The sequence below is a fragment of the Mastomys coucha genome, unplaced genomic scaffold (assembly GCF_008632895.1).
Source record: "Mastomys coucha isolate ucsf_1 unplaced genomic scaffold, UCSF_Mcou_1 pScaffold13, whole genome shotgun sequence".
In the NCBI taxonomy this organism is placed as follows: Eukaryota; Metazoa; Chordata; class Mammalia; order Rodentia; family Muridae; genus Mastomys; species Mastomys coucha.
The window spans coordinates 49,754,592-49,765,784 of record NW_022196895.1 but is presented as its reverse complement, the minus strand read 5'-3'; positions in this window follow the sequence as shown (position 1 = coordinate 49,765,784).

Genomic DNA, 11,193 nt, shown 5'->3' with positions numbered 1-11,193 from the left:
CAAATGCAATTGCATTTTTCTTTACAACTGAATAAAACTCCATTGTGTATATATTTTGCATTTATTTCATATATTTTTATCCATTCATCTGCTGATGTATAACTCTGCTGGTTCTATTCCTTAGCTTTAGTGAACAGTGAGGCAATATACAGGAATGTGCAAGTACCTCCATGGCATACTGACTTAAGAGCTTTTTGGGTGTGATTCCAGGATTGGCTTGATATCACATGGTAGTTGTATTTTCTGCTATGTGTGTGGTCTTTGTTTTGTTTTTGTGTTTGTGTTTTGATGAACCTCAACCCTGACTTCCATAGTAGATGCAAGAGTTTCCCTTCAAAGGCTATGCCCATGACTTCTTCCCCCATACCCTCCCCAGCATATGCTTTCAACCTTATGACTTACTTTTACTTATGTGCATCTGTGTGGGTATCTGCATGTGAGGGCAGGTGCTTGTGGATGTCAGAGGCATCAGTTCTCCCTGGAGGGTATTTGGTGAGATTTTAGAAAGAGGGAATAGGAAGTAAACTCAGGTAATTTGCAAGGATACCAGGTACTCTTAACTACTGAGCCTTCTTCCGGACTTGTCATTGGTTTTCCTGATGGCATCCATTCTGAATGAGATGATATCTCAAATCAATTAATTGGTCTAAGATATTTTAAATATTGTATGTATGGCTGTTTTGCCTGAATGTATGCTTGTGTACCACACCTGGGGCCCTCAGAGGACATCAGATCTTTTAGACTAGAGTAACAATTGTGTGCCGATATGTGGGTGCTAGGAGCAGAACCTGGATTGTCAGGAAGAGCATCCAGTGCTCTTAAGGTTGAGCCATCTCCCAAGTCTGTCAAAGCACTTTTAATTTACATTTTTCTGATGGCTAAGGATGTTGACTACTTTTTTGAGCATTCATGGGTACACTTGTACCCATGAACTATCTATTCAGTTTATTAGCCTATTTGTCAATCATACATTTAGGGGATAAATATGATCCAAATATATTGTATACGAAGAGAGAGAGAAAGAGAGAGAGAGAGAGAGAGAGAGAGAGAGAGAGAGAGAGAGAGAGAGAGAGAGAGAGAGAATGGAATTTTCAAAGAATAAAAAAAGGATTGTTTGGGTTCCCTCCCATCCTGAAGCACTTATATTATTTATTTGCAAATGTTGACCCATCTTTCCAGAACAATCTGTCTCAGCAAGAACACAACTGCGCACGAGGCTGGGAGATGTGTGGCCTTGTCCTGTAGGTAGGACTCCAGTCTCTTGTCACCATGGCAGCCTGGCATTCCATTCATTTGAGGCTTCTGTCCTTATTTAGCTATATTTGTTCTGTTTGTTTGCTTGTTGTTGTTGTTGTTGGGTTGTTTGTTTGCTTGGTTGTTTGTCCTTCTGCTTCTCTGCACTTATCAGCTGTCTTATCACTCCCTTTGGGATTTCTGAAGCTCTTCCACTGTCTCTTGTGACTAGAGACTTGTTGGTGGTGGTTGTTTTCTTTCTTTTCTTCTCCAGACACTTCCTCACCATGTCACAGGGAGGGTGTTGCTGGCCCCATAGCTTATGAGAAATCACCAACGCAGGCTGAGTCGTCTCAAAGGTCTCTGATGGAAAAACACTAGAGAAAGTCCCTCAGCACCTGTTCGTTGATTCCTTCTCATCTAAGCAGTTCGGGCTCAAAGAAGATTCTCGCTCAAATAGGTAAGCAAGAGCCATCAGAAAAAGAATAAAAGTACTGAAATTTTTATTAAGTAAATTTTTACCCAAAATGTGGGGTCTGTCTACACTTCACTACACTGGGTTTTTTTAGCCATAGCAAAAGCAGAACTCAAGGATAACACTTTCAAATAAAACAACTTAAATTAGATGTCAAACAGTTACAACGACTTCTTTTTATATTTGCCTTATGACCACCCTCTAACAACCAAAGTAAAAAGTGTCACATCTTGCTGTCATACAATTTTGTTAGAAACTTTACTTAGATACATTTGTTAAGAATAAAATAAATGTTATATTTTTGTTACATTTCAAAAAGCCTATCAAACTTAAAAAGCTTTCGTGTGTGTGTGTGTGTGTGTGTGTGTGTGTGTGTGTGTGTGTGGTATTAGTGTTTGCATGTGTAGGGGAGCTTACATGTTCATGGAGGCCAGGGGTTGACTGGCATTGGGTGTCTTCCTCAATAGCTCTCTGCCTTATGTTTTGAGGCAGGGTCTCTCCATTGGACCCAGAGCTGCCATTTTAGCTGCCATAGCCAACAAGCGCTCCTCAGAGGTGCCCTGTCTTCTCCTTCTGAGTGCCAGGATTATAGATGGATGCCAGGCCTGGCATTTATTTGGGTGCTGGGGACTTGAACTCAAGTTCTCACACTTGAATAACAAGTGTATTACTCACTGAGATATCTTTCCAGCTCATCTATAAAGACTTTTAAAAGTCACTATTTATGCAGATGAAAAGAGCTATTGTGCTCTCAGGTTCACCTGATATATCCAAGTTTTGTCTCTATGAAGGCAAATAGAAATTGTTCAGAACCATACTATTTCAGATACCTGGCTTTTTTTCTGTATACAAATTTGGACAGTGAGAGAGAGAGTTAGAATTCATGAAGTAGCCAGCTCTAGTAGAGTTTGGCATTACAAAATACTTGTCCTGGTTACTTGGTGGTGTTAAGGTAAGGTATTTTTTATAAGGTATTTTTTATTTGATGAAGTAGAAATGTCAGAACAAAACAAAATTTAAACAATTTATGTCCACCAATTCAACTCAACAGAGGACACTAGAATACAATGGAAGCAACCAATTAAAAAAACTCCCAACTTAAAAAAAAATAAAAATAAAATGCCTAGGGATTCAGCATAGAATTCTATCAGACCTTCAAAGAAGAGCTAACATCAATACTCCATATTATTCTTTAAAATAGAAAGTATCTGATAGAGGGCTAATATCCAATACATACAAAGAACTCAAGAAGTTAGATCCCAAAGAACCAAATAACCCTATTAAAAAAAATGGGGTACAGAATTAAACAAAGAATTCTTAACTGAGGAATACCGAATGGCTGAGAAGCACATAAAGAAATGTTCAACATCCTGAGTCATCAGGGAAATGCAAATCAAAACAACCCTGAGATTCCACCTCATACCAGTCAGAATGGCTAAGATCAAAAACTCAGATGACAGCAGATGCTGATGAGGTTGTGGAGAAAGAAGAACACTCCTTCATTGCTGGTGGGATTGCAAGCTGGTACAACCACTCTGGAAATCAGTTTGGCAATTCCTCAGGAAATGGGTCATAATTCTACCAGAGGACCCAGCAATACCACTCCTGGGCATACACCCAGAAGATGCTCCAACATGTAATAAGGACACATGCTCCACTATGTTCATAGCAGCCTTATTTATAATAGCCAGAAACTGGAAACAACCCAGATGTCCCTCAACAGAGGAATGGATACAGAAAATGTGATACATTTACACAATGGAGTACTGCTCAGCTATTAAAACCAATGAATTTATGAAATTCTTAGGGAAATTGATGGATCTGGAGAATATCATCCTGAGTGAGGTAACCCAATCACAAAAGAACACACATATGGTATGCACTCACTGATAAGTGGATATTAGCCCAGAAGCTCAGAATACCCAAGATACAATCCACAAACCACAAGAAACTCAAGAAGAAGGAAGACCAAAGTGTGGATACTTTGTTCCTTCTTAGAACAGGGAACAAATACCCATGGAAGGAGTTGCAGAGACAAACTATGGAGCAGACACTGAAGGAAGGACAATTCAGAGACTGCTCCACATGGGAATCCTTCCCATATTCAATCACCAAATCCAGACACTATTGTGGATGCCAGCAAGTGCTGATGACAGGAGCCTGATATAGCTGTCTCCTGAGAGGCTCTGACAGTGCCGGACTAATACAGAAGTAGAAGCTCACAGCCAACCATTGGACTGAACACAGGGTCCCCAATGAAGGAGCTAAAGAAAGGACCCAAGGAGTTTGCAGCCCCTTAGGATGAGCAACAATATGAGCTAACTTGTACCCTCAGAGCTCCTAGGGACTAAACCACCAACCAAAGAGTACACATGGTGGGACTCATGGCTCCAGCTGCATACATCCAGCTGCAGAGGATGGCCTAGTCAATCATCAATGGGAGGAAAGGCCCTTGGTCCTGTGAAGGTTCTATGCCTCAGGGCCAGGAAGCAGGAGAGGGTGGGCTGGTGAGCAAGGGGAGGAGGGAAGGAAAATTTTTTTTTGGGGGGGGGGGACCGGGAAAGGAGGTATCATTTGAAATGTAAATAAAGAAAATATCTAATAAAACAAATAAATAAAAAATAAAATAGAAAGTAAAAGAACATTTCAAATTCTTTTTACAAAATCCCAATTACTCTGATACCAAAATCACACAGAGACAAAACAAATAAATAAGTAAATGCATAGATCAATATCCTTTATGAATACACACACAAATTCTCAATAAAATACTTGTAAACCAAATTCCAGAACATATCAAGATCATCACCATTTATCAAGATTCCAGAGGTGCAGAAATGGTTCTACATATGTAAGTCAATAAACATAATCAACCACATACACAGATGAAAGAGCACACATGTGATCATCTCATTAGACGCTAAAAAAAAACCTTTGACAAACTTCAACAACCCTTTATTACAAAGCCTTTCCTTGGAAAGGCTAGAGATAGAAGGAACACATCTCAATATAAAACCAGGCTATGTGCAGTAGACCTGCAGACAACACCATTTTAAGTGGAGAGAAACCCAAGGCATTTCCACTAAAATCAGGAACAAGACAAGGATGTCTGTTCTCTCGGTCTCTGTTCAACACAGTATTTAAAGTCTTGCCTAGAGCAATAAGACAACTGAAGGACACCAAGAGAATACAAACAGAAAAGGAGAGGGTCAAAGCATCTTCCCTTGCAGACAATACGATTTTTACACATCAGAGACCTTAAAGAGACTACCAGGCAACTCTTACAACTGATACTTTCAGTAAAGTAGTGAAATATAAAATTAATGTGCACACAAAAAACCATTAGCTGTCTTATATACGAATGACAAACATACTCTAAGAAATCAGAAAAAAAATATTTTTCACAATATCATCAAAAAATATCTTGGGATAAGTCTAGCCACACAAGTGGAAGTTTTATATAATATAAGCTTTAAGACATTGAGGAAACTGAGGAAGACATCAGGATCACTCATGTTCATGGATCAGTAAGATTAATATTGTGAAAATGGTCATCCTGTCAAAAGTAATCTATAGATTCCACGCAATCTTCCATCAAAATTGCAACAAAATTCCTCACGGAAATTGAAAATATAAACTTAAACTTCACATGGAAACACACACACACACACACACACACACACACACACACAATCCCAGGAGAGTTAAAACAATCTTGAATAATAGAAGAATTGATGGAGATATCATCATCCCAGATTTCAAATTATACAGCTATAGTAATAAAAGTCACACAGTATTGGCATAAAAACAGACATGCCTATCAACGGAATACAACTGAAGACCCAGACATAATTCCAAATACCTATGAACTCATGATTTTTGAAAAAGAGCCAAAATACACACTGGAGAAAAGTCTGTTGAAGATGACAGCATCTTCAACAAATGCAGGTCAAACTGGGTGGCTGAGTGTAGAAGGATGTAAATAAATTTATATCTATTGCCCTGCACAAAACTAAACTTCAAATGGTTCAAGGACCTCAATATAAGGAATATACCTAAATATGTTTAGAAGAGAGAGCCAGAAATCATCTTGAACTCACTGGCACAGGAGAAGACTTTCTGAACAGAACACCTATAGTACTTAGTAACTAAGATCAACAATTAATAAATAGGACCACATGAAACTAGAATGTTTCTGCCTGGGCAAAGGACATTTATTCAGATAAAAATGCTGCCTACAAAATGGGGGGAAGTTATAAATTATATACCTGGCAGAGAGTGTCTGGAATATACAAAGAACTAAACAATGAACAAAAACCCCTGGACATCAAAAAATAAATAAATAACCCAGTTTAAAACTGGGGTATATTAGTTCTCAAAATATGAAACATAAATAGCTATGAACCATTTTTAAAATGTTCAACATCCTTAGCTGTCAGGAAGATGTAGTTTAGAATTATTCTAATCTACATCTTACCCTAGTTGGGATGGCCAAGATCAATAAAATAAATATAAGTCCATGCTGGCAAAGACTTATTCATTGCTAGTGGGAGTGCAAACTGGTACAGGTACACTCACTATAGAAATCAGTGTGGAGATTCCTCAAAAAGGTAAAAGTAGATCTATCACAAGATCAATCCTTGCCAAAAATTATAAATAGTCCAGGCGTCCATCAACTGTTGAATGGATAAATGAAAATGCGGTACATTTATATGATGGGATTATTATTCAGCGTTAGGAAAAATGAAACTATGAAATTTGGCAGTAAATGTATGGAGCTAGAAACAATCATCTAGAGTAAGGTTACTAGACCCAAAAAGACAAATACTGAATGTATTCTCTTATGTGTGAATGTTAGTTTTTAAGCTTTAGACTTTCAACATATATGTTTCAACTTGAATAGTCACAAAGTTAGGTAACTAGTAAGGAACCATGGAAGAGGGGGATCTTCCCAGTAAGGGAAAACAAAATATATTCTTGAATATAAAGGGATAAAGAAGAAATCAGAATAAGAATCACATAGGAAGGTAATGGGAGGGCAAGGTAGAGGAGAAAAACTGGGATAGGATAAGTGGTAATCTAGTGTTAAAGAAGTTTCCATGTGTGTGTGTGTGTGTGTGTGTGTGTGTGTATGTGTGTGTGTATATATATACATATATATATATGTATATATGAGTTTAATGGAGTTAGTATACAATGAGAAAGATAATGCCCCACCAGACATCATATGCTACAATAAAACACCCTCAATACCAAAACAAGTTATATCTTTCATATTCATTGGTCATAAGGGTCCTATAGACCCTCACACATTACAAGCTATTCCAATGGTATTGATTAACCTTCAGAGCCTGACAGTAAGAATCTATTACTGAAGAAATCACATACTTCAGTCATTAAACATGGAGAAATTGACCTGGTGCTCAACTGGGAGCTGCCTAGCACTCATGACGTTAATGGTATTATACAGAAGAGTATTATGTAGATTGTCAGTCTCATCAGCTACAGATCCTGTGAGCTACAATAGCAACCTGTCGACATGATATGGCCACCAGTTCAACAGTGTCACAAATGTCAAGGAAGTAACCAACCACTTCTTAAAAATTGGATTTAAGGCATGCTCCATGAGGTAGAACTCAAACCTGACACATAAATGAAGGCAAGAACCTGAGATTAGATAGATCATGGACCCTAGGGAAAAACCTATTACTATTATTTGGCTAAATTAACATAGCAAAAACAAATTACTCCTGATGACATGTTGCTATAGCCTAGGTCAGTATAACCTTCAACCTTTACCAGCAAAGCTTCTTATAATAGACGGCAATGACCACAGAGACCTACAGCAAGCAGAACAGTGCCAAGACATAGACTTTGGAGCACTCGCTCCTAAATGGGATGTCTGTTACACTCCTCCCCTCAAGGCTCAAGGCTCGTGAAATAGAGGACGTAGAAAATTTGTAAGAGCCAGAGGTGATGGATGGCTTCAAGGAAATAGTGTTTTCAGGACACATGGCAGAGTACATAAGAATTACTAAGACGGTGGCAGCTTGCACAAGGCCTCCACAAGTTCAAACCATGGAGAAGTGGGCGAAAACTCCCGCCCTAGGCAACAATCTATTTTTAATTGATAGCTTCTGAGAGAGGGGAAACAAAATTATCTTTCTTCAATGGAGTGAGAAACCTATAATTAAAAAAGAGGAAATCATTAGCAAACATAAAACACATACCCTACACAGATTCCAGCAAATAACCAAAACCCCTGGATCAGACAGCTTCACGGCCAGATTCTACAAGTGTCTCAAAAAGATACAATACCAACTTTCTCAAATTCTTTCAAAACAAATCATGCTTACTAACTCATTTTGAGGTCAGTATTGTCCTGATAACAAAGCCAGATGAAAAGGCCACAAGTAAAACAGAAATTAGTATCTGTTATGAATATAGGTACATCAACAAAACACGTTCAAACTAACCCCCAACAGCATGTTTAACAGAGTCCACGTCAAGATGGGTACAATATGAAATCAATGAAATAGACAACTTTAACAAATAAAGAAAAAACTATATAATGATCTCAAAATAGGGCATTTAACAAAACTGGCACTCATAATTAAAACGAAACACACGCATAACTACCTACAAACGTAAGGACACTTCCACAGCTGACATACTTACTGGAGAAAAGCTGAGCTGAGTTCTTCCCACTAAGATATAAAACAAGGCTACGTCATAAGCTCCCAGCACCTCTACTCAACATTAACCTGAGCGTTCTCATGAGGACAGATTGGAAAAACAAACAAAAAAAATTAAAGAGAAATAAAATTCAATTGTAAAGAAGCAAAATTATTCCTTCTTCACCCTAATAATAGAGAGAGAAAAATCCCGGAGAATGCACACACTACTAGAGCAATTTGATAGGTTCAGCAAAGTTTCAGGATACTCAGTCCCAGCACCCATCTGAGGCAGCTCAGAGCTACCTGGTAATTCCAACACCAGGAGATTCAACGCCCTCTTCCGGCCTCTGTGGGTGCCTGCACTCTGGTGCATATACACATACCAATAATTTAAAATAAAATAAAACTAAAAACAAGGAAAGAAAATCCACAATGAGAAAAAGATTGTCAAATCATATCATGGAGAAGGGTCTAAAATCCCAAATTAAAAAAAAAAAAAAACTCAATACAATTTAATACCAAAGAGACCGATAACTCAGTTTCAGAGCATTCAAAGAACTCAAATAGACATTTCTAGAAAAATACAGACAAATCGCCAATGAGCAGATGAAGATATTCAACATCACCAGTCAATATAGAAGTACAAACTAAAGCTAAAATGAGATGCCACTTCATATACTTGAGGTAATAATAATAATAATAATATAGCTTTTAAGCTAAACAGGTGGCTCATAATGCCAGCACTTAGAAGGCTAAGGCAGAAAGGTTGCCATTAGTTCAAGGCTAGTGTGGGTTGTAAAATAAATATCATACCAGCCTGGGCTATAGGTTGTAACCGTGTCTGAAAAAACTTTTAAATTCATATATAAATTAAATATTAAAAAGAACATAGGCAAATTGGAACTTTGTTCTTGGGATTAAAAAATAGTTATTACTGCTATGGAAAATGTTGAAAGTTCCAGTATTTGTAAAACAAAACAAAACAAAACCCACAAATATTTTTCTATCACATATCTCTGCAAGTCCCCTTTCTGAGAATTAAAAATATATGCTGAGTAAAAACTGATTCACAAATGTTAGCAGCATTACCCTGAAGAAGAACCAAGAGATGGAATCAAACCACATCCACTTCAATTGATCCATTGAGTAAACAAAATGTAGTGTATTTATCAATCAGAATGGTTTTGGGGGGCATAAAAGGAAGTCATGTTTATCATGAATGAACCTTGAATACATTCTAATTATAACAAGTGAGGTCTAACAGTCATATGTTATATGGGCGTATATATAAGAAATGTCCCGAAGAAGCAAATAATTGAGACTGACATACAGCTGCCAGGGGTGGGAATCTAAGGGGTAAAGGGGGATTGTTTAGTGCATACAGTTTATTTGGGGGTGGGGATTGATTAAAATGTTCTGGCATTAAATAGGAGTATTAATAGTACAACACAACAGTTTTTGTGCATTTAATGCTATTGAGCTGCACAATTTAAAATAGTTTAAAAGACAAATATTGAGGCAGTGGTGGTGTGGATCTCTGAGTTCAAGGCCAGCTCGGTCTACATAGCAAGTTCTAAGACAGCCAGAGCTACACAGCAATATCCCATCTGGGAAAACAAAAACAAAAACAAAAATAAATATCTATTAGATGATTGTGATCTCAAGAGTCTTAGTGACTTATCTCATTGCTGTGATAAAAACAAAACAAACACCTGACAAAATCCCTGACCAAAAAAACTTAAGGGGAGAAGGCTTATTTGACTCAGAGTCTGAAGCTATAGTTCATCGTAGCAAGGAAATCAAGAGCAAAGCAGCTGGTCATGTTGCTTCACAACCAGGAAGTGAAAGGCAGCGAGTGGCAGTGCTCAGCCATTGCCTCCTTTTTACTCAGCCCAGGATCCTCACCAAGGAAACAGTGCTGGCCGCAGTTAAGTCATCAACCTCAGTTAATACAATCTAGGTAATCCCTCAAAGGCACAACCTGAGGTGTGCCCAGATATTTGTCTTCTGGGAGATCATAAATCACTTTGAGTTGGTAATCACTATTTACTTTAACTGTCACAGATAGCTAGATAATAATAATGCACTCTAACATATTTGTTCAAAAGTGGAGGAAATGTGTAAGTTCTTATTTTTTTTTAAGATTTATTTATTATTATAAGTACACTGTAGCTGTTTTCAGACACACCAGAAGAGGGCGTCAGATCTCATTACGGTGGTTGTGAGCCACCATGTGGTTGCTGGGATTTGAACTCAGGACCTTTGGAAGAGTAGTCAGTGCTCTTACCTGCTTAATATCTGAAGGGAGACACACTCTTCCAATCAGCAATAGGATGTTACTGATCTGCCCTCACTTTCTTTTTGGCCTTAAACACTGGTCAACAAGAATTTGAATCATTTTCTCATTCTGTTTAATTGTTGGTTATTAATTTTTCCATAAAAAAAAGCACAACAGCCAGGCAGTGGTGGCGCATGCCTTTAATCCCAGCACCTGGGAGGCAGAGGCAGGCGGATTTCTGAGCTTGAGGCCAGCCTGGTCTACAGAGTGAGTTCCAGGACAGCCAGGGCTACACAGAGAAACCCTGTCTCCAAAAACAAAAAACAAACAAACAAAAAAAAAAACCATGGCACAGTAGATGAAGGCACTTACCATCAGGTCTTGAAATCTGACTTCAGTCCCTAGAATCCACATGGTAGGTACAAAGAACCCGCAACTTATCTGACCTCCACACACGTATGGCAGTACAAGCATACACACACACACACACACACAGAGAGAGAGAAAGAGAGAGAGAGAGAAAGAGAGAG